Raw genomic sequence first — 22917 nt, 5'->3', positions numbered from 1 at the left:
CTTCGGATTCTGTGTTTTCCTCTCTCTGCCCCTCCCCTGCTCATACTCTGTCTCTCTCTCCTTCAAAAATAAATAAACATTAAAAAAATAAATTAAAATTCCTCATTTGTTTCAATTTTTTAAACAATTGACTTGTTTGAATCAGGATCCAAGAAATGGGCACATACTGCATTTAATGACTGTTTCTTAGGTGGTTTTTAATTGATAAGTCCTCCTTACTTTTTCACTTTAATTTTTTAGTTACAGTTTATTTTATTGAAGAAACTGGGCTTTTATCTTCTGGTTTCCCACATTCTGGATTTTTAAAATGGTTTTTTACTTAACTTTATTGACCTAATGTCAGTTAAGTTACCCTTTTAATCTGTCAGTCACTACAGGAGATTCCAAGTTATTCAGCTTCCAGAAATAGAAAGGATTCACTGGCCCACATACTGCTTGGTCTGGCCCAAAGGTAATGTCTGAGGAGTCTTCCAAAACATCCCAGGTGACAGGGAATGATGTTATCAACAGACTCTCCATATTTCAAAACATTTAGCCTCAGAAAGAATTTTATAACTTCTAATTGACAAGGCATTTCTGTGTTCCCTAGAGTTAGTGGAGAGAATGGCGAAGGCAGTGAGTAGTCTGCTTTTCTTCTTTTAGACAGTGTTTGTTGCTTTAAGGATTTCTGGGGCTCAGTGCCAGAACCTCCTTGGGATATTATTGTCTTACAGTTTAGATCTGCTTATCAGGAAACAGAATCCCCTAAGGGTCAGGTAGGAGGAGAATGAGTTTACACTAAAACCAGACGTTGGTTAGTGGCTGTTGGGGTCCTGTATTCTCGAGCAGCTAGCGGGACTGTGGCATATACTAGTGTATACATTTTCCAAAACCAGAGTTTTCATTACTTCTTGCTGCTGCCGCCTAGGTGTCGTTGGTGTTGTTTAGTAATTATGAAAGCTGGACCACTGTAGACATGAAGAAGTCCAGTTTTGTCTCGTTTTTCTTGTAGACTTGCTGCCTTGAGCTGCTAGTCACCTGTGATAGTTCTGTAGGGCAGTGAGTCAGTATTAAAGTACAAGGAATGAATATCGTGGAAGTACGAAGCGGTGCTTGGATTTATGTATTCAGTGACTTGAAGATTGTAAGAATACAGTATCTCAGTGTCAATATTTTCATCTGGTTTCAAAGCCAAATGGTTAATAAACCAAGGCTAAAAATCTTAAACACAGAATGAGAAAGGCATGTAATCAATTTAAGTATTTTAAGTAACTATTATAAGGCTACCTGCTTATTTTAAGAGGTGTGCTTTCAGGCATTGATAATAAAAGAATGAATCTCTGTGCTTTTACCAGAATGTTCAGACTCTATTACACTCTGTAGGTGCAAGTTAGGCTTGGTCTTTTTACTCTTCTGGTGACTCTAAAAACTAACAAAGTAAAGCATATTTATTATTCACAATTAAAGTGTTAATCAGAGCGATTTGATAGTTTACTGATTGTTGTTCCTTGCGGTGGTCAAGTAGCAATAAAAATAAGCACCTCACATTCACATCTGATCGCAGATGGCAACAACACATACATGAGATCATGTGTTTGAAAAGCAAGCTGTAGATTATTAGATTGTAATAATGTGTGTTGTAAAACTGTAGTGACTTGCAGAGTGCTGCCAGCATTTTAGTGAGGCTAGAGTTTAGGGTATATGGGCGGTGGAGCGTGTCTGGAAATGAGGCTGAACTTGTGAGCGGGGACCAGGTCACGAAGAGCTTTGTACAGTCTGCAGAGGAGTTTTAGATACTTCCACAAGTGATGATTGGGAATCCCTTGTGGAACTTCAAGCAGCAGAGACTGATAGAATTTTGTGTTTAAAAAGAGAATCGTAGTCACAGTGTGGAAACTAGAACAGGAGACGAGACTGGTAGGGAACCAGTTAGGAAGATGTCACAGTAGTCCCAAAGGAAAGGTGGTGAGAGTCTAAAGTAGGGCAATGGCAATCTCAAACTTGGTCATTTCAGCCCCAAAGAGCAATTTTTAAATAATTTTTTAATGCTTATTTCTATATTTTGAGAGAGAGGAAGAGAGAGAATCCCAAGCAGGCTCTGCAATGTCAGCGTGGGAGCACGAACGGTGAGATCACGACCTGAGCCAGAATCAAGAGCCGGTTGCTCAACCAGGTGCCCCCCAAAGAGCAATTTTTAAAAGGTTGATGTATTTGAAGGATTTAGTGTCAGTGATGCCTCTAGAAGTTCAGGATTTTTTTTAGAAGAGTAAATAAATTAATTTCACATCCCTCTTCTATCCCTGGAAGGCATTTGGCAAAGGTTTGCTTGGACCCATATGCAGGGATCTCGTTCATAAACTGCTGCCAAATCCTTGTGGGTCTGTTGTGAATACACAGCTCATTTAGAGCTTAGAGTAGAGGGGGTGTCAGTTGCTTTGTCCTTGTGACCAGTAACCACAGAATCACCTTGTTCCCCCTTCTCAAGAAGATTGTAGCAATTTTGGGCAGTGAGCCCTCCCGCCCCCCCCCCCAAGTTGCTGCCTCCTCTGTCTTTTTCATGTTACAGTCAGTTTGAGTGATGATGATGGTTCTCTTACCCCTCCTCGTCCTTCATTATCATCATCATCATCATCCTGCTCATAGCTGACATTTACAAAATCTATGAGTACATACTATTTGCCAGGAAGTGTATTCAATGTTTTATCTACATGATTAAACTTAATCCTCCTAACACCCTATAAAATAAATTACTATTATTATCTTCAGTTTACTCATGAGGAAACTAAGGTTCAGAGTTCTTTAAGTAACTTGCCCCACGTACATAGCTTGACAAATGGTGGAACCAGAAATCGAACATAATTCTCTTTAATTTTAGAGTCTGAGCTCTTAACTGTTATGATGTGGTTACTACTTAATACAAGTTAGTATGATTTCTCTTTTTAAATTTGCTCTTTTTTGTAGCTCTGCCCAGTAAGGTCCATGTAATCAAACACAGTTTATTTACCCACCATCTGCAGTTCATAGCAGGTATAAAACACAAATATAGAACATTTTTAAGACATGAAGCACAGGAAAAACTGTGGGGGAAAGTGGTGTATGGGCAGAGTAGGGAAGCTATTTAAATTTCTAGCCTTTTTCAAGGCAGAATATTCATATATGCCTTCACTATTTTGCTTCAAGTGTAGCAATTTTGGAAATAGGAAAGACAATTGTAAAAATCGAGATAACCATTCAGAAACTATAAAATTCACCCTCTTAAAGTGTATGATTGAATATGTTTTTTTGGAGTGTATTCATAAATTATGCAACCATAACCACTATCTAATCCAAGAACGTTTGCTTCACCCTAAAAAAGAAATTCTGTACTCATTAGCAGTCATTCCCCATTTCTTCCTACGGAGACACTTTCAACCCTACAATATACCAAAACATATCCCAAAGCTATGAAAAAGATTTTGAGAAGAATATTTATCCATGATCCCCTTCTCTTTAACACAGATAATAATAATAGCAGCCAACATCAGTATAATGGTTACTATGTGTAAGGTACTATTCTAAGTGCTTTACCTATTAACTCATTTCAATTTCACTATGACCCTATGAGGCAAGTTCTATTATTATATCCATTTTACAGATGAGGAGATTAAGGCACAGGGAAGTTGAGTAACTCACCTTAAATCATATAATTCTAATAGGGGATGGAGATAGGATATAAATCTGGGCAGTCTGTGGGACGCCTGGGTGGCTCAGTCGGTTAAGCGGCCGACTTTGGCTCAGGTCATGATCTCGTGGTCCGTGAGTTCGAGCCCCGCGTCGGGCTCTGTGCTGACAGCTCAGATTCTGTGTCTCCCTCTCTCTGACCCTCCTCCGTTCATGCTCTGTCTCTCTCTGTCTCAAAAATAAATAAACGTTAAAAAAAAAAAAAGTTTAAAGATAAATAAATAAACCTGGGCAGTCTGACTTTGTAGTCTGTGCTCTTAATTATTACATATGTTTTAATGGGATCATATCTACATTTGAAAATGACAAGAGGACCTTGAGAACGTTATGCTGAATGAAACCAGTCACAAAAGACCACATATTGTATGATTCCATTTATATGAAATGTCCAGAGGAGGCATATCTATACAGAGTATTTATAGAATAGCAATTTACAGAGTGTAAATTACTGGTTGCCTAGGGCTGAAGGTGGGGTGGAGAGGGTGGGAAGACTGTTGGTGGGAAATAGGAAGTGACTGCTAATGAGTATGGAGTTTCTTTTTAAGATAATGAAGATGGGGGCTCCTGGGTGGATCAGTTGGTTGAGCATCTGACTCTTGATTTTGGCTCAGGTCGTGATCCCAGCGTTGGGGGATCGAGTCCTGCATCAGGATCCGCCCTGAGCATGGAGCCTCCCTAGGATATTCTGTCTGTCTGTTTGTTTGTTTGTTTGTTTCTTTCTTTCTTTCTTTCTTTCTTTCTCTCTCTCTCTCTCTCCCTCTCTCTCCCTCCCTCCTTCTCCCCCCCCCCCGCCCCTCTCCCCTGCTCACACTTATTTAGTCTCTTTGTAAAAAAAAAAAAAAAAAGTGTTCTAAAATTGATAACAGTGAAGGTTGCAACTTTGGGAATATACTAAAATCCATTGAATTGTACACTTTAAGTGGATGAATTATATATATGTGAATTACAACTTAATAAACCTCTTTCTTAAAAAAAAATATGAAGAGAAACAACCAGAATTATTTTTCTTAGACTACCTTTGTCTTCATCTAAAAAAATTTATATGTACATACAGACACATCACCTTTTTCTCTTTTATTTGGGGATACTCAGTCACTTGCAACCAATTCTGATTCTAAGCACTCTGCTTGCCTACTCAGACATTCCAGATGCTTCCAAGTACCTAAAAGCCCAACCTCCTTAACCTGGAAGTGAGGCCTGTGAGATCCCATAGAGCTCTGTGGGAAAGAATAGCATGATTATCGGGAATGTGACTATATATTTTGGGGTTTTTTTTCATTAAATATAATTTATTGTCAGATTGGTTTCCATACAACACCCAGTGCTTATCCCAACAGGTGCCCTCCTCAATGCCCATCACCCACTTTCCCCTCTCCCCCACCCCCCATCAACCCTCAGTTCTCAGTATTTAAGAGTCTCTTAGGGGTGTCTGGGTGGCTCAGTTGGTTAAGCGACCAACTTCGGCTCAGGTCATGATCTTGCAGTTTGTGAGTTCAAGCCCCGCATCGGGCTCTGTGCTGACAGCGCAGAGCCTGGAGCCTACTTCAGGTTCTGTCTCCCCCTCTATCCCTCCCCCGCTCACACTCTGTGTCTCTCTGTCTCTCAATAATAAACGTTAAAAAAAATTTAAAAAAAAGAGTCTCTTATGGTTTGCCTCCCTCCCTCTCCATAACTTTTTTTCCCCCTTCCCCTCCCACCTGGTCTTCTGTTAAGTTTCTCAGGATCCACATATGAGTGAAAACATATGGTATCTGTCTTTCTTTGCCTGACTTATGTCACTTAGCATAATACCCACCAGTTCCATCCACGTTGCTACAAGTGACCAGATTTCATTCTTTCTCATTGCCAAGTAGTATTCCATTGTATATATAAACCATATCTGCTTTATTCATTTGTCAGTTGATGGACATTTAGGCTCTTTCCATAATTTGGCTATTGTTGAAAGTGCTGCTATAAACATTGGGGTACAAGTGCCCCTATGCATCAGTACTCCTATATCCCTTGGGTAAATTCCTAGCAGTGGTATTGCTGGGTCATAGGGTAGATCTATTTTTAATTTTTTGAGGAACCTCCACACTGTTTTCCAGAGTGGCTGCACCAGTTTGCATTCCCACCAACAGTGCAAGAAGGTTCCTGTTTCTCCACATCCTTGCCAGCATCTATAGTCTCCTGATTTGTTCATTTTAGCCACTCTAACCTGCGTGAGGTGGTATCTCATTGTGGTTTCGATTTGTATTTCCCTGATGAGGAGTGATGTTGAGCATCTTTTCATGTACCTGTTGGCCATCTGGATGTCTTCTTTAGAAAAGTGTCCATTCATGTCTTTTGCCCATTTCTTCACTGGATTGTTTTTCGGGTGTGGAGTTTGGTCAGTTCTTTATAGATTTTGGATACTAGCCCTTTATCCAGTATGTCATTTGCAAATATCTTTTCCCATTCCGTCAATTGCCTTTTAATTTTGTTGATTGATTCCTTTGCAGTGCAGAAGCTTTTTATCTTCATGAGGTCCCAATAGTTCATTTTTGCTTTTAATTCCCTTGCCTTTGGAGATGTGTCATGTAAGAAATTACTGTTGCTGAGGTCAAAGAGGTTTTTTTCCTGCTTTCTCCTCTAGGGTTTTGATGGTTTTCTGTCTCATATTCAGGTCCTTCATCCATTTTGAGTTTATTTTTGTGAATGTTGTAAGAAAGTGGTCTAGTTTCATTCTTCTGCATGTTGTTCTCCAGTTCTCCCAGCACCATTTGTTAAAGAGACTGTCTTTTTTTCCACTGGATACTCTTTCCTGCTTTGTCAAAGATTAGTTGGCCATACAGTTGTGGATCCAATTCTGGGATCTCTATTCCATTGGTCTATGTGTCTGTTTTTGTGCCAATACCATACTGTCTTAATGATTGCAGCTTTATAGTAGAGGCTGAAGTCTGAGATTGTGATGCCTCCCACTTTGGTTTTCTTCTTCAATATTACTTTGGCTATTCAGGGTCTTTTGTGGTTCCATACAAATCTTAGGATTGCTTGTTCTAGTTTGAGAAGAATGCTCTTGCAAATTGATTGGGATTGCATTGAATGTGTAGATTGCTTTGGGTAGTATTCACATTTTAACAATATTTATTCTTCCAATCCATGAGCATGGAATGTTTTTCATTTCTTTGTATCTTTTTCAATTTCCTTCATAAGCTTTCTATAGTTTTGAACATAGAGATCTTTCACATCTTTGGTTAGGTTTATTCCTAGGTATTTTATGATTCTTGGTGCAATTGTGAATGGGATTAGATTCCTTATTTCTCTATCTTTTGCTTCATTATTGGTGTATAAAAATGCAGACGATTTCTGTATATTGATTTTGTACCCTGCAACTTTGCTGAATTCATGTATCAGTTCTAGCAGACTTTTGGTGGAGTCTGTCGGGTTTTCCATGTAGAGTATCATGTCATGACTATATATTTTGATATAGAACTTAAAACAGTTTAGTGTGTTATATCATCCATTCTGCAAATATTTATGGAGGGCCTTCTGTGTACCAGGCAGTGCTCTAGGTGCTTGATTTATATCAATGAATAAAATAGACACAAGATTCTTTGCCCTGTAGAGTGTAGAGGAGATAAGGTCTAATCCTATAGGCTTCATAGAGGAGGTATTATTTAAGTTGGATCATAAAAGATACCAGGATTTTATCTAGATGATTAAGAGTTAAGTGTGTTTGATGGAAGAGTGAGGTGCCCTGCCGGTCCAGTCAAAACATCTAGCATCTATATTGTGTCCTTTTTTTATGTTTTTAATTTAATTTTTTTTTTTTTTTTTGGCTGTGCCACAAATAATTTTAAAGTCTCAGTGGTTTATACCAACAACCATTTACTTTCATTCTCATGGGTCTCTGGCTACAGTTTGGCTAATCTAGGCTGGACCAGGTAGAATTCAAAAGGCTTTCATTTGGGTTCAAGTCTCTTTCCCCTTGTCTTCCCTCTGGGGCCCTGTCTGAAGAGGCAGTAACTTCCCAGGGCATGCTCTTCTCTTGGTGGGTATTAGAGCACAAGGGGACAGACCAAATCGTACAATATGGTGTAAAGCTTCTGCTCATATTCTCTACATTGGCACTCTCAAAGCAAGTCACATGGCCAGTCCAACAAAAATGTGACAGGCAACTATACTCTGCCCACAGTGGGAGGCACTGTATAGTCACACAGCAAAGAGTATGGAGCTGTAATTCTGTTATAAAGAAGGTGATGAATTTATTTTTATTTTTTTATTTTTGAGACAGTGAGAGACAGAGCATGAGCAGGGGAGGGGCAGAGAGAGAGGGAGACACAGAATCTGAAGCGGGCTCCAGGCTCTGAGCTGTCAGCACAGAGCCCGACGCGGGGCTCGAACTCACGGACCATGAGATCGTGACCTGAGCCGAAGTTGGATGCTCAACCAACTGAGCCACCCAGGTGCCCCAAGAAGGTGATGAATTTTGAACAGCAATTTGATCAACAAGAGTATTATAAGTACAAGAAATAGTTGGACAATGGGGCACCTGGGTGGCTCAGTTGGTTAAGCGTTCGACTTCGGCTCAGGTCACGATCTCATGGTCCGTGAGTTCGAGCCCCGTGTCGAGCTCTGTGCTGACAGCTCAGAGCCTGGAGCCCGTTTCGGATTCTGTGTCTCCCTCTCTCTCTGCCCCTCCCCTGTTCATGCTCTGTCTCTGTCTCAAAAATAAATAAACCTTAAAAAAAATTTATAAAAAAAAAAAAAAAGAAATAGCTGGACAAGGCATGAATACAGAAGCGAATAGACATGGGTATAGAAATGACTAAAAGGTGTCAAAGATGTTGTTAGAGGATTGGAACAAATTGTGAATTATGGTGCTCCACTGATTCACAATACTAGTTTTCTGTGTTACTGCTATCAATTTTAAGTCACAGCACTATGGTGTAAAGACAGTAAATATTTCTTTATTTATCTAAGTCATATTTTACCTATCCCAAGTTCTCTTCCACCTGGTTGTTGGCAACTTTAATTTTAGGTATCATTGGAGTCCTTCCTTCCCTGCACCCAGTAGTATCAGAGAGATTCCTGGATCTACACAGTAGAAAACTGGAGGGGGAGCTGTATCTTTAGGCTACAGTGGTTGCTTCCTAATATTATGGAAAATCCTACTATTCACATATACAAAATTCAGAGAGTTTAAAATGTAGAGTTAAAAAAAAGGTACTCTATGAACTCAAGAAGTTTAATATGAAACATATGTGAATACAAAATGCTATGAAATGCCTCTGTCCTTTCTCTCCTAGATGGAAAAACCGGTATCAGACTTATATTCTCACTGTAAACAACTCTAAAACTGGGAAAACACAGGAGGCAGCTGTTTTCAGGCATCAGGCAATAGGCAGCGCAGGTCTGTGATCCTGGAAAGAAAGGAAACACCAGGTGAGTCCCGTATTCACCCTGGCTCTTTGCCTGGGAACATTTTCCCAATTACAGCCCAGGGAGGTGGCACTCAAGTGAGAGCAATGGGCTCCCTGAACAGAGGAGGAAGAACTCGGAGTTTAGGGCTACCAAAAGGGCTGAATTGTAGAACAGGGTACAGGAGGAGAGGGAGCAGCATATAGGTGTAGGGGGCAGGAATCTGCTGGGGTATTTACCTCAGTTCCTTGGCCAAGGGTCAGGTTGGGCATGCACAGGGAAGACTCTGTGAGACCTGATGCGGAGTGGCTGCTGTGGGGCTGAGAAGTGAACAAAGACACCTGAGGGTGCACAGTGCTCAGAAATGTTGGTGTTCTAGTCCAGCCAGAGTGAGAGAACTTGATGAGCATTTAAGGTATGAATTTGGGATCCCAGATAGGACAGCTTTAGGAGTGAGTACAATACCCTATAGTAGGGGCACCTGGTGGCTCAGTCCATGAAGCATTCGACTTTGGCTCAGGTCGTGAGCTCATGATTCGTGAGTTCAGGCTCTGCATCGGGCTCTGCATTGATGGTCTGGAGCCTGCTTGGGATTCTCTCTCTCTCCTTCTCTTTCTGCCCCTCCCCCCCCTTAATACATAAACTTAAAAAAAAATACCCTAGAGTAAAGGCTGTACCTTAAGACTAGGGACAGAACCAAAATAAACCCACCTGACATGGCATAAAACCAAACCTATCAGGATCAAGAGGAACTTCCAGTAATTTAACTGCTTGTCAAACCAAAATTCAACACCCATTAAAGGAATACAACATAATCCAGACTGTGTACAACATATCATCCACCATACTTAGCATACAATAAAAATTACAAAAGCACAAAGAAGTGAAACTATGACAAGGAAAAATGTGACCCATCCTATGGAGAAAACATACAACACATCCTATGATGGTCCAGGTGATGGATTTAGCACACAAGGAATTTAAAGCAGCTGATATAAATGTGTTCAGATATTTAAAAGAAAAGATGGGCATAATTAATGAATATATGGGGAGCACTGGCAGAGAAATGGAACTATTAAAAAGAGCCAGATGGAAATTCTAGATTTCCAGATGGAAAAGTACAATAGCTAAAATAAAGATTAACTGGATGGATTCATGACAGCAGGAGAGACATGCAGAAGAAAGAGTCCAATGAACTAAATAAACTGAATCTAAACTGAATAGCCAAGAGCAAAAAGATTGGAGCTAGGGGATAACAAAGCTGTAGTGACTGTGAGGCAATATCAAGTAGTTTAACATATATCTAATTGGAGTCCCATAAAGATAGGAGGAAAGACGAGGAAGAAATATGTGAAGAAATAATGACCACAATTTCCCTAAATTTAGTGACAGACATCAACCCACAAGTCCCAAAACCTCAGTGAACCTCAGACAGTAAATATGAAGGAAACAACACCTGAGAACATTGTACTCACCTGCTGAAAACCAAAGATAAAAACAAAAATCTTTTTTTTTTTAATTTTTTTTTAACGTTTATTTATTTTTGAGACAGAGAGAGACAGAGCATGAACAGGGGAGGGGCAGAGAGAGAGGGAGACACAGAATCTGAAACAGGCTCCAGGCTCTGAGCTGTCAGCACAGAGCCCGACGCGGGGCTCAAACTCACGGACCGTGAGATCGTGACCTGAGCTGAAGTCGGACGCTTAACCCACCAAGCCACCCAGGCGCCCCCAAAATCTTAAGAGTAGTCAAAGTAAAAAGATATGTACAGAGAACAAACGTAATAATGATAGCTGACTTCTTATCTGAAATTGGCAGAAGACAGTGGAACAACGTCTCTAAAGTTTGAAAGAAGAAAAACAAAACTGTCAATCCAAAATATTATACTGGAAGCAAAAATACCTTCCAGAAATGGAAGTGAAATAAAAACATTTTCAAATAAACTAAAGCTGAGAGAATTTGTTGCCCGGAGACTTAATATTGCAAGAAATGCTAACGGATGTTCTTTAGCTGAAGGGAAATGATACCTGAAAGAAACTCAGATCTGTAGAAAGGAATAAAGAGCACTAGAAATGGTAATTATATAGGCAAATGTGAAAGACTTTTCCTTCTTTATTTAAAGGACAACTGATTATTTATAACAAAAATGGCATTGTATTATCAGGGTTTATAATAATTGTACCAATTATTTATTGCTGTGTAACAGATTTTCTCCAAAATTAATGGCTTAACACAATAAGCATTTATTGTCTTACAGTCTCTGTGGGTTGGGAATTCAAGAGTGGCTTAACTGGATGTTTCTGGTTCAGAGTCTGTCATGAATTGCCATCAAGATATTGTCTGGGGCTGTCCTGATCTGAAATCTTGACTGGGGCTCTCAGCTCTCCTTTTAAGATCTCAAATAGCTATTGGCAGGAGGCCTCATTATTCATCATGCGAGCCTCTCCATAAGGCTGCCCGAGTGTCCTCACGAATTAGTCTTGGAAATCACGTACTGTCGCCACCACCACATTCTGTAGTTTAGAAATGAGTCACTAGCAAAGCCCACAATTAAGAGGAAAGGAACTATGCCCCTCTCTTTGAAGGGAGCGGTATCTAAAAATTTGTGGAGATACTTTAAGGCTACCACAAATATGTAGAGATAATATATATGATAGAAAGAATACAAGGTACAGGATGGAGTGGTAAATGGAATTATACTGTTGTACAGTTTATACAGTGTATATAAAGTGGTATAATATTAATTCTAAGTAGATGCATGTTGTACTCCCTAGAGCAACCACTTGAGAAATCCAGAGGTATAGCTCAGAAGCCAATAGAGGAAATGAAATGGAATACTAAAAACTATTTGACTAGCTCACAATATTGCAGGAAAGAAGGAACAAACCAATGGGACAAGTAGAAAAGAATTGCCATACCAATAACACTAAATGTAAATAATCTAAATATGTTCATTTAAAAGTAGAAATGATCATACTTATCAATTAACTGTTTAAAAGAGAGGCATTTGAGAAATAAGTCAGAGAAAGACAAATACTGTGTGAACTCACTTATATATGGAATCTAAAAAAGGCCAAACTCATAGAAACAGAGTTGAATGATGATTGCTGGGGGCTGAGGGATGGGAGAAATGGGGGAATATTGGTCAAAGAGTACAAACTTCCACTTATAAAATGAATAAGTTCTGGGATCTAATATACAAGATGGTGACTATAGTTAATAGTACTGTATTGTATACTTGAAAATTGCTAAAAGAGTAGGTTTTCAGTGTTCTCACACAAAAATTCTAATTTTGTGAGATGATGGATGTCTTAAGTAATCTTATTGTGGTAATCATATTGCAATATACACATGTATGAAATCATCACATCATATACCTTAAACTTACACAATGTCATATGTCAATTATATCTTCATAAAGCTGGAAGAAAAAGGAGATGTACTTTAAATATAAAAGCATAGATATGTTGGAAGTAAAAAAAAAATAGAAAAATATAAACCATGTAAACAGTATGGAAAAAGCTGACATGGCTATATTAATGTCAAAGAAAGTAGACTTTAAGGAGTATTAACAAGATAAAGAGGGATATGTTGTTATGATAAAAGTCAATTCATCAAAATGATTGAAAAATTCGAAATATGCTAATAACAGAACTTTAAAATACATGAAGAAAAACTAACAGAATTAAAGAGAAAAACAAATCCCAATAAGAGTTAGGGGTTTAATTCCCCTTTCTTAGTATTGACAGAGCAAGTAGATAAAAATCAACAAGGATATTTATGATGTGAATGCTGCCATCAATCACCTTCACCTAACTGACATTTATAGAACACTATTCTCAACAACTGCAGAATGTACATTATTTTCAAGTGTGGATAGAGCACTCACTAAGATAGACCATATGCTGGGCCATAAACATCTCGGTAAATTTTAAATAATACAGAGTATGTTTTCCTACCACAGCAGAATTAAACTGGAAGTTAATAACAGAAAGATCTCTGGGTATTTGGAGTATTTGGAAAGTAAACAATGCACCCCTAAATAACCCATAGTTAAAAGAACAAATCATATGGGAAATTGGAAAATATTTTTGGTTGAATGAAAATGAAAGCATCGTATCAGAATCTGTGGGATGCAGCGAAAGCAGTGTTTAGAGGGAAAGTTGTAGCTTTAGATGCTTATATTTAAAATGAAGAAGGATTTAAAATCTGTTATCTAAGTTTTCACAGGAATGAGAAAAAAAAAGAACTAATTAAACGTAAGGTTGAAGGAGGGAAATAACAAAGAAGAAATCAGTGAAATAGAAAACAAACAATAGAGATATTTAACAATGTCAAAAGTTGATTCTTTGAAAAGATCAATAAAATTGATAATCTTCTAGCAAGACTAAGAAAAAAAGGAAAGCGAAATTTTCCAATATCATTACAGATCATACAGATATTAAAAGGTCAGTAAAGGAATATTATAAACAGCTTTATGCCAGTAAATTTGATAGCTTAGATTAAATGGGCACTTTCTTGAAAAATACAACTTACTACAACTGAGACAAGAATATAAATTTTCAATAGCTGTATATCTGATGAAAATATTGAATATTTAATTGAAAACCTTTCCTTGATGTTCCACAGGCCCAGGTTATTTTACCGATAATTCTCTCAAGTATGTAAGGTTGAAACAATACCAGTCTTAACATAGATTTTTTTCAGAAAATAGAGGAGAAAGGAGCACTTCCCAGTTCTTTATGCGGCAAGCCTATCCCTTATACACAATCTGACAAAGACATTTAACGAAAAGATTAGAGACCAATATCCCTTTTGGAGCATAGGTATAAAATCTTCAACAAAACAGTAGCAAACTGAAATTTGCACTATATAAAAAGAATAATAGGGGCACCTGGCTGGCCCAGTGTGCAACTCTTGATCTCAGGATTGTGAGTTCAAGCCCATGTTGGGTATAGAGATTACTAAAAAAAATAAACTTAAAAAAAAAAAAGAATAAGACATCATAAGCAAATAGGGTTAATTCCAGGAATGCAAGGGTGATTTAACATTTGAAAATAATTTTAATTTGCCATATTAACAGAATAAAGGAGAAAAAACACGATTGTCTAAAAACGTTTATCAGTAGATACAGAAAAAACCATTTGATAAAACTCACTTATTCATGTTTTTTTTTTTTTTTTTAAAGGGCAGAACAAAACAGTACGCACGACTGAGGCAAAAGTCCTGAACTATGCCCTTCGTTTCTTTTGGCAGGAATTACACCTATCACAGACATGCTAGCTGCCCAGAAGGCCCAGCAAAAGACCCCATGCAATCTCTAGGACAAAGTTAATTAATTGCTCTATGATTGTGTGCATTTGCTCTTTGTTAGGAAACTAGCATTCCAGCTTATCTCAACTACCAGACACAATTGTTATTTTCTGTAGCAAATCTATAATCTTATTATTAAAATGTCATCTTAGTTTTCTATCTGTCATGGCAGTCTGTCATACAAATCTCCCACCTGTTTTGTTCTCTTTTTATCTTATCCTAGCTACTATTTATGCGTCACTCCCAGATTTCCATATAGGGTTTCCATATAGATACATTATTTTCTTTACATATCCTACCACTGCTCCCTCTGCTCTTGTCAGAGATCTTTTCACACACGATGAACCTTTTTACTGTTGAACTTTACGTTCAAACATCCTGATTTAGGACATTAAATCCTTCTGGTTGACGCCGAGGAATCAGTCATTCATTGGGTTTGCCATGCCTTGGCCGTTACTCTCTGGTTCATCTTAAATAGAAATTACCAGAAGATTCCATATATACATTTTCCTTTCAAGTATAGTGGCTCTAGTTTCTACAAATGGCAAGTGTGTGGGGTTTTTTTTTTTTAAGATTTAATTAAAAAAATTTTTTAGAGAGAGAGTGCCCATGAGCGGGGAGAGGGAGAAGGGGAGAGGGAGACAGAGAGAGAGAGAATCTTAAGCAGGTCCCACTGTGGAGCCCGACGCAGTGTTGATCCCATGACTCTGGGATCATGACCTGAACTGAAATCAAGAGTCAGCTGCTGAACCAACTGAGCCACCCAGGCACCCCAAGTGTTAGTTTTTGTTATTTGCTTGTATAAAGCTGCTGGTTCCTGTTTTCCATGGTGCTTGGATAGTGGTGCTCTTTGAGAGAACCTAAATCACCCATCCTAAGAATGGTCTCAGCTATGTTTAACTCCAGTTGGACAGTTTTTCTTTCCTAGTTTTCTTCCTCAGAATCTTTCGTTTTCAGAATTGCTTTCCTGATTCTTCCTTCTAAAATATCAAGAGTATTTTATAAAGTAGGCTGAAGGGTAGAGAAACTCTTCATGTCTTTTTAAACCTTTTTCTTTGGCGCAGAACTAGCTTGCCCTAGAAACAGATAAGGGAAAGAAACAAGACGCCTACCTTGCAGATCTTTGTAACATTTATCCTCACAGTTTGGAACACTGGGTTACATTTTCTTGGCGTTCCCTGGAAACAGCCCTACAAACTGCCTGTCTTCACATGTTTGTGCTTATCTGTGGCCTCACCCTAAAGTTTCATTTTATAGTGTCACCTGCATCTGCACTTCTGCAACTGCTAAGGGATGTTTTATCTGGGCATTTATTACACACACAACCTAGTGGGGTTGTGAATTTTAATGTATCACTAAGCTGCTTAGCTCAGACATGTCCAATGTATTTACTCATGTGTCAGCACCCATAAATTTCCACCCATAATTGAGATTCATGCATGATTTAAGAAATGTGTACCTGAAAGAGTACTTAAGGAACTCTTAGGTCGACCCATCTGAAAATATTTCTTTAATGGAAATATCCTCAAACTTGATAGGCCCTGAACTAGTAATTTTGGGACCTTCCTCAACCAGTGCAATTTTGTCAAAAAGACAAAATTGATGTAGAGACATATAAGCGAATTTTTACAAAATATTTTTTGGCCTCTACTTTATTTTAGATGAGAAGTGTTTGGTTTAAACCCTGAAGGGGACTGAAGGGCCCTTCCATGATTGGCAGAAAGTCAGATATATATCCTGTCCATCTGCTGAGGTTGCTGCCTTCCAGCTTGGGACCAGTTTGAAATAAGCAAATGTAATGTAAATTGTAAGACAGTTTATAATAGTAGATTCCTTTCCTACCTTCATTACTCTGATCATTCCATCTAAGTCAGAACAGGTTTTTCATTTTTTCCTAGGAGTCCAACATTCCACAGCTTGTTTAACCAAAGTATATGTTGTGAGTCAGTGCTCTTGTCATCAGAAGAGCAGTAGGCAGAAGGAGGTTGAAGGAGGACAGGTTGGCCCTGACTGTGTTACTCAGCCTCGTGGGGGATGCCGTGATCAAGATGGGTTCTACTTTTCCTCCTCATCTGTTGCTAGTTCTCTGAGTAGTCACCTGGCAGTGACTGTTGACCTTCTGTCCAAAATGAACTCCGGTGACATAAACCAGAAGGGGAAATGCTGTTTCCTTAGCTTCTCTCATTTCCTTCCTGAAAGGAAGAACTTCATTTTCTGACACCTCTGATCCTTTCACACAAAGCAGAGAGACTATTCTTTTTATCCCTGTATTTTTAAGAATAAGACAACTGCACAATTGTCTTTTTTCTTTTTTTAATTTGAGAGAGAGCACACGAGTGGGGGAGAGGGGCAGAGAGAGAGAGAAAGAGAGAGAGAGAGAGAGAGAGAGAGAGAGAGAGAGAGAATCTTAAGCAGGCTCCATACTCAGCATGGAGCCCAACACAGGGCTCGATCCCACAACCCTGCGATCATGACCTGAGCCAAAATCAAGAGTTGGACACTCAACCCACTGAGCCATCCAGGTGCCCTCCACAATTGCTTTTTGAAATTAAATATTATTTCTCATTGCGCTATTAAAAATTTTTTAAATGGATTTCCATTCCCAAAAGGTAATATTTTTGAGAAAGTCAGTTTCAAGACATAAAGAAATTCTCACATGCTCATGAAAGCATATTCCTTTGAAGGAACCTATACTGGAGAGTCCCCACAAAGAGGCCCCCTTCCCCAGCTTTTGTCAGGTAGGGAAAGATGTACCTGCTCCAGGGCTCTCCCCTTGCAGGACCAAACAAGAAACACGAAAGGAGAAACAGCAGTCCTTCGTTTAGGAAACCTCTTCAGAAATTTTGTTTTGGAATCCCAGAGTTTAGACTTACACTATGAATGTCACTAGTGCTTTCTGAAAGAATAAATTTTCAAAGCTCTCCTACATTGTATCCTACTTTCCTAATGGTAAAACAGATGGCTCAGAATTTTGAAACAAGAGTTTAGAGTCTGGGTCCCACGCACGAGATCCATCAAAAGTGAGGCTATTTTTTTAGTGGAGTAATCCAGGCATTAATAATTTTATTCCTATTTTTTAAAGGTTTCAAAATTTGCATCTCTAGCTCTCCTCTCTCATCTGGATTTAGAATGGTAGATTTAGGAAACCAATTTTATACTTTTGTGTATTCTTTGTCCCCATTTTTTTTTCATGCACATTTCTCAGAAATCCTGAAAATTCCTTTGGGCACGTATCCATCAGGGGCCTAGCAAAATATGGAAGGCACGCCGAAGGTGGATCATTTGAGGAGGTTCTTCTTCGAATGGAATGGACAGGTGTGGGGAAAATAACAACCCCAGGCTTGCAGAAGAGCCACCTCAGGCCTGAAGGGGCAGGGAACCGGGAGCCAACTGATAGCCCAGCAGGGAAGGAGCCCGGGGAATAAACACCCCGACTTCTCTGTCCTTCTACCGTCAGCTCTTCTGCTATGCCACCCGTTGGCTGAACCCAACTGGAAGCCAGAGGCAAGGGAGCACCTTGCTGCGGTTCTTGTGGGTCAGCTCTGAGGAGCACAACACAGGGTGCGGGGTGGAGGAAGGTGGAGGACAGGCCCAGGAGGGAAATGGCAGACCCTCAGCACATGCTTATTGTTCAGTACACGCTCAAGATTCAGGTACACGCTCAATCTGTACCAGGCTCAGCTCTTTCCTCAAAAGGCTGGTTTGGAAATTACTTATTAAGCTGTGTGATATCGGTATCAGGGTAAAAGTTTATAGTTTGTGATCTCAGGATTTTTTTTCAGTAATACGTTCAGACTTGTAGATATGTTACTTATTAAAAATTACCAAAGTTCCCCAAGGCTTCTCTCCCTTCTATGACATACGTTTTAAAAACTCTTTTTTTACTGTGGTAAATGTATATATAACCTAAGATTTACCATTTTAAACATTAAAACAATTTTTTTAAGTTTATTTATTTTGAGCGGGGGGGAAGGGGCAGAGAGGGAGAGAGAGAAAATCCCACACAGGCTCTGCACTGGCAGCACGGGGCTCAAACCCACGAACCATGAGATCACGACCTGAGCTGAAATCAACAGTTGGATGCTTAACTGACTAAGCCACCCAGGCGCCCCCCATTTTGACCACTTTTAAGCGTACAGTTCTGTGGCATGAAGTTCATTGACACTGTTGTGCAGCCATCATCACCGTCTGCCTCCAGAACTCCTTCATCTTCCCCGGCTGAAACCCCATACCCATTTCCCCTCACCCCAGTCCCTGGGAGCCGCCATTCCACTTTCTGTTTCTTTGAGTTTGTTCTTGAATGATCATACAAATGAAATCGCACAGTATTTGCCTTTTTGTTTGTGAGCTAGCATGATGTCTTCAAGTTTCATCCATGTTGAAGCACGTGCCAGATTGTCCTTCCTTTTTAAGGCTGAATGATGTTCCGTTGTATGTCTGCACCACAGTTGTTTTCTTTTTATCCCAAGTTTTTATTTACATTTGGGCTTGTTAACATACAGTGCAATATTAGTTTCAGGTGTAGAACTGAGTGATTTATCACTTACATAGGACACCAGGTGCCCGTTACAAGTGCCCTCCTGAATACCCATCACCCATTTAACTCATCCCCTCACCCACTTCTCCCCCCCAGTAATCATAACTTTGCTCTCTATAGTTAAGAGTCTGTTTCTTGGTTTGCTTCCTTTTTTTTCTCCCCATGTTTATTTTTGTTTCTTAAATTCCACATATGAGCAAAATCATATGATATTTGTCCCTCTCTGAGTGACTTCACTTAGCATAATACTTTCTAGTTCTATCCATGTCATGGCAAATGGCAAGATTTCGTTCTTTTTTATGGCTGAGTAATAATTCTGTTTTGTGTGTGTGTGTGTGTACGTGTGTGTACATATATATATATATACATATATACATATATATATATATATATATATATGTATATATGTATATATATATAACATCTTCTTTATCCATTGGTTGATGGACATTTGGGTTCCTTCCATAATTTGGCTGTTGTTGATACTATAAACATTGGGGTGCATGTAGTCCTTCAAATTAGTATTTTGGTATCCTTTGGGTAAATACCTGGTAGTGCCATTGCTGGATTGTAGGGTAGTTGTATTCTTAACTTTCTGAGGAACCTCCATACTGTTTTCCAGAGTGGTTGCACCAGTTTGCATTCCACTAAATGTAAGAAGGTATGCTACATTTTGTTTATTCATCTGTGGATGGATAGTGGTTGTGTGTTACACATTTTATTTTATTTTTAAAAGTTTATTTATTTTGAGAGAGAGGGAGAGAGAGAGAGATCGAGCGGGGGGAGGAGCAGAGAGAGAGGGGGGGAGAGAGAGAGAATCCCAAGCAGGCTCCACACTGTCAGCAAGGAGCCTGATGCGGGGCTTGAATTCACCAACCATGAGATCATGACCTGAGCCAAAATCAAGAGCCAGTTGCCTAACAACTGAGCCACCCAGGTGCCCCGTGATATACATCTTACTTTATGATCTTTTTAATTTTTATTTATTTTGAGAGAGAAAAGACACATGTACAAGCGGGGGAGGGGCAGAGGGAGAGAAAAGAGAGAATCCCAAGCAGGCTCCATACTGTCAGCACAGAGCCCAATGTGGGGCTCAAACTCATGAACCATGAGATCATGACCTGATCTGAAATCAAGAGTCAGATGTTTAACCAACTGAGCCACCCAGGGGTCCCCCTGTGATCTACATTTTAAAATGTGGTTTATTTCTGAGTATGTTCTCATTAATACATTCACTATCATGACTGTAACCTATACATGTGCAGTGTGATGTCTCAGAAATCTACAAAGTGATATAAGAGGAAGGGCTATAGGAGCTGAGGCATGAAAGGTGGAAGTGAGCATGAGCAGGAGAGGTGGGCATCATTTGGAGAAAGTGGAGAATGGGGAGACTTTAAATATGTGCAAAGATGGGGGAACCCACCATGGAGAAAAAAGGGGCATGTAAGCAAAGGAAAAAATTCTGGACAGAAAGTGCTTTATCGGAGCAGAGAGCATTTTGATTGGTTAGGATTGCACTGAGGGCTACACAAGTGGGGTGAGGTGAGGCAAAAAAAAAAAAAAAAAAAAAAGTGTGCTGTGGGCAGAGAAATTTAGAAAACTGGTTTACAAAGGATTCTTAGGGGGCACCTGGGTAGCTCAGTTGGTTAAGGGTACAGCTCTTGATTTTGGCTCAGGTTATGATCTCATGGTTTGTGGGACTGAGCCCTGAGTCAGGCTCTACACTGACAGTGCTGAGCCTGCTTGGGATTCTCTCTCTCTCTCTCTCTCTCTCTCTCTCTCTCTCAAAAAAGAATAAAAATTTTTTAAAAATTAAAAAAAAAAAAGAATTCTTAATTGGATTGTCTCAGTCTTCAATATACTAGTATTTTATGCCCCTCCTAGAGGGAAATAGTCCATAGCTTCCCCCAAGTTTACAGTGACCGTGGAGCTCTTGTATTAGAAGCTGCTTAGTGTCCTCAGAACATGTTTTGGGAAAATGGTGGGGACGAAGCTAAGCTTCTTGCAGGCAGGAACTATATCTTGAATGTTCTTTGGTACGTCATGGTAGTAAAACTGGATTAAGAGGTAGCTGCCAAGGATATCAGTCGATAGAAAGTGTTAAAATAGTGAGTCACTAAAAAAAAAGTCAGTGCAGATTTAAAAACTCTCTTTCTCTGTCACTGTCTAACTGAAAGAGAGAGAAATCTCCTTCTGAGATTAATGGTCAAGTTATATGCAGGGTTTTATTTTTCCCTAGGTAGGGTAGATACTTTGGGATAGGAGTTAAACTATTTCGGACAGTAGAGGAGAGTTGAATGCTCCTGTCAGCCACCAACGGGATTAGAGAATAAATATTTAAAGAATATTGGTCAAAGGGTCATCAAAGTACAACCAAAGTTTCAGCCTGCATGGGAATTTGAGTCCGTTAGGCTTGATAAATATTTGTCCACTATGTGAATAAATTAGAGAAAACAGGAAGACCTTGTGAATTTTTAAGCAACTGAACAACATGTAAAAATCAATAGTTTAAAAGATTACGTTCATTGGAGAGAAATGAATTTTATCTTTGGCCAAGAAAAGAGGCAAACAACACTTAAAAACAACAATAAAATATGTAAGCAGGTTTGCCTGGGTGGCTCAGTCGGTTAAGCGTCTGCCTTCAGCTCATGTCATGATCTCATGATTTGTAAGTTTGATCTCCACGTCGTGCTCCATGCTGACAGCTAGGAGCCTGGAGCCTGCTTCGGATTCTGTGTCTCTCTGCCCTCCCCTGCTTGTACTCTGTTTCTCTCTCTCTCTCTCAAAAATAAACAAACATAAAAAAAAAGGTAAACAGATAATGACCTCTAGTTAAGATATATATGCCAAAGTGCTGGAGGAAAATATCTGTGCTTTATTTTGAGATGCATCAAAAATAAAACAAAATGTTTGCAATATGTCAAAAAAATAACATGGATTGATAAATGGATAAAGAGATGTGTGATACAATAACTACAGTAAGATGTGAATGGTAGAATCTAGGTAGTGGGTGTAAAGCTTTTTTAAGTTCACTGTGTAAAAATTTTTATAATAAAATGTTGGAGAACCAAAGAGAGGAAATTGGAAGTTTAGAAGATTTTGAGGGAAGAACCAGGGAGATTTCAGAGATGGGATACCTACAGTAAAAAGAACATGGGCACTGGAATCAAACAGACCTGAATTCTGGGTCTGTCTTAGCTTTTTATTTGCTAGAGATATAGCAAATATATATATATTATATATGTAAATATAATATATCTAATATGGACATATTAGATATATTTTAATATATATATTAGATACACATTAGATGTATTGCCCAGTGGTGGCACTGGGATTTGAACCTGGGCACCCTGGCTCTGAAGCCTTGCTGTCTACCTTGCAATGCAGCAATGATTCAAGCTTCCAGTTCGGTGTCTGGCACATGGTAGATTATCATCCAGTAGCTGTTGCTATTAGTGTACCACCAACTGTAGAGGATGACATCCTTCTAGTATTTGATCTAGAAGATTTATATGACACTATTATATGAGCTGGAAGGCCAAACTGTTTGTGGAAAGAGATGGTTAATTTAGTTTTCGATAAGTGGAAGTTGAGATTTTGATACGAATAGTCTTGTGTATTTTCTAAAATCATTTGCTTGTTAAAAATGTGAAAGTGTGTTACGTGCTGAGCACTGCTCTAGACAAGTGAGCAAAACAGACAAAAATCTCTACCCTCTTAGGGTTTTGTGTTCTACAAGAGTTTGAAGAATTAAGGACCTTTATATCTCAAATGCAGACTGACTCTCCAAAGGAAATGCCAGCGAGAGAAGAAGGTGGTGTTTTCATAGCAGACTTTCCTGATGTCCCTGACATCCTGCCGTATGGGCAGTTCTTTCCTCTGCTTTCTCTCAAGCCCAGCTGTGTTCTGATTTCCTCTGAAGTTCTTTTTACTTCCATCTGGAGTTGGTGGAACAGCTTATATAAGCTATTTATGATTAAGTT

General features: G+C 39.1%; 1 protein-coding gene across 5 annotated transcripts in view; it reads left to right on the top strand.

Moving 5' to 3' along the window:
* The window catches only part of LOC122201779 (dynamin binding protein), a 113227-nt gene that overhangs the window by 11159 nt on the left and 79151 nt on the right, over positions 1-22917 (top strand). For 2 of the 5 annotated variants that reach the window (XM_042907773.1, XM_042907774.1), the window contains exon 2: positions 8970-9105. The gene's annotated coding sequence lies outside the window, so the exon portion shown is untranslated. Of the gene's footprint in view, positions 1-8120; positions 8140-8969; positions 9106-17599; positions 17710-17851; positions 18048-22917 lie in introns of those variants that run through there. The other 3 variants (XM_042907776.1, XM_042907777.1, XM_042907775.1) reach the window with 3 other exon arrangements.

The sequence above is a fragment of the Panthera leo genome, chromosome D2 (assembly GCF_018350215.1).
Source record: "Panthera leo isolate Ple1 chromosome D2, P.leo_Ple1_pat1.1, whole genome shotgun sequence".
Taxonomy (NCBI): Eukaryota; Metazoa; Chordata; class Mammalia; order Carnivora; family Felidae; genus Panthera; species Panthera leo.
Note: the sequence above shows the minus strand (reverse complement) of the source record. Positions and strands in the feature narration are given on the sequence as shown.